This window comes from Dendrobium catenatum, unplaced genomic scaffold (assembly GCF_001605985.2).
Source record: "Dendrobium catenatum unplaced genomic scaffold, ASM160598v2 fragScaff_scaffold_919, whole genome shotgun sequence".
In the NCBI taxonomy this organism is placed as follows: Eukaryota; Viridiplantae; Streptophyta; class Magnoliopsida; order Asparagales; family Orchidaceae; genus Dendrobium; species Dendrobium catenatum.
The window spans coordinates 44,403-46,587 of NW_021319381.1; positions in this window are offsets into that span (position 1 = coordinate 44,403).

A 2,185-nucleotide genomic window follows, 5' to 3' on the forward strand; every position below is an offset into this window, starting at 1 on the left:
TAGAAAATAATTACAATTCTCCATTAATAACTGAGAATCATAAAAGAAAACTTCTAATAATTTTCTCTGATGCCAATTCAAAAACTTGAGTTTGTAAACCAAAGATAGTAATTTGAGATACTCTTTGATCATGAATTCGATCATCAAGTATCTTCCAAAAACCACCATGCTGTAGTTCCCCATGTAAGAGTAAAAAAGCATTAATGAATTAAAGGGGAAGAACCCCTCACAAACTTTTTTGTACTTAGATCTGCCATTCTCCTTCTAGGAAAACCTTCCACCGGTCCAAAAGATTACAGTTCTTTAAAAAGTTTATGTTTAGAACTTGAAGAATGATCCAATTTAATAGATGTTGTTTTCCCTTTCAGTAATACAGGCTTTTTAAAATTTAGGTTAACCTCCGAAGGAGGAGTAACAACTTCCGGTAATTTCAAAGTAGAAGATTCACTTAAAACTTCAATATCATTATGAGCTTTCACGGAAATAGCTGAATGAAGATCTCCTATTGGTTTAGCCATAAATTATGTTTCAGAACTAACGGCTTCTTGTACTCCTTCCAGCAATTGTGAATGTTTGAATTCAAATTTTGAAGCTTCCATCGGAGTAGCAACCAATTCTATTTCAGAACTAATGGCTTCCTCTATTCCTTTCAGCAATTGAGAATGTTTGAATGCAAATTTTGAAGCTTCCACCGGATCAGCAACCAACTCTGACTCAGCACTAACAGCTACTTCATCTCCTTCCATATCATTTGTAATTTTGAATTCAAATTTTGAATTCTGAACAGACATAGTAAGAAGGCAAGCTTGAGCCAATAGAGTTAATCTGGCAATGAATTAATGAAGATCCATCAATCATTTTTTTATCCAGATTTTGATCAATAAGACAATCAGCATCCTTTCTTAAACTCTTATCAAAATCTACTTTGTCAATAACTTCAACTAAATCAGCCTCCAAATTGTCATTTTTATCAAGAGATAACACACTGTGCTTATTGGAAATAAGAAGATCTGTTGGCATGTCTTCATCAAGACTTCTGCCCAAATTTCTCTTAACAGGATTATCCTTGGAGAGATAATCAGATTGCTTTTTCTTAAATAAAATTTTTTACCTTTTTTTGTTTTTGAATTTCACATACATCCATGGCCCATAAGAATTATCTTCCACTAGTAGTGAACTTTTAGGAACTTCTTTATCAGATTCAGATTTTGATAAACATTTGGACATACAGAATCTTTATGTCTAATTCTTCCGCATTTGAAGCAAAGAGATAATAGATTTTCAATTTCAAAATTTTGAAAAAATCTACCACGAAGACCTTCAACCCAGGTACCACAAAGGAGCTTAGAATTCAATTTAACACGAATACAAGCTCTAGCAAATTCCCTTCTCCCCCGTCTAAACATGTTGCCATCTAATAATAAAGGAGTCTCTGTTTTAGAAATACTTATAGTAATATTGGTTTCTTCCTAGCAATGTAAAGGCAAATGAGGAAGATGAACCCAAATAGGAGAAAAAATTCCATCAATGGAAATAGGAGAGAAGTTAGGTGACCATCTGTCTAAACCAATGACGAAGCCCCTCACATACCAAGGACCCCTTTTAAGAACTTCCTCCATTGCTTCATGTGACTGAAAAGAGCATAGAAGCCAATCTAATCCAAGCGAGGTTATATAAAAACCTCCAAATTTAACCCATTGCCTCCCTAATTCAATAGCACAATTTGAAAAAGGCAAGTTTTTATAAAGAATTTTCACCGCCAATGAATTTTTTTAAACTTTAACATTGGTTTTTTCATTTTCCAAATCAAGTTTGACCACATTTGCATCTTTATTTTCCTTATGAACTCCATTCAAACTAATTTTAATATGTGGTTTTTTAATCCACACATTAGAATTATCCAATCTAGATGAAGATACTGGATTTTTGATATTAATATCACCAAGGATGGTATTATCAATACCCTTAGCATTCTTCTATAAATTATTTTCTTTGCAACCTAATGAAGAAGCTCCATATCATTTTCTATAGGGATAAAAATTGACATGGTTGAAATTGACTTACTGTTTAAAACATCAATGAATTATTTTCCTTTACCTGTATCCGGCAAAGACTTTTGCTTAGAGACCAAACCTCCCTCTCTGATCACCAGAGGAGAGTTCAAAAAATAAGAATTACGAGGGAA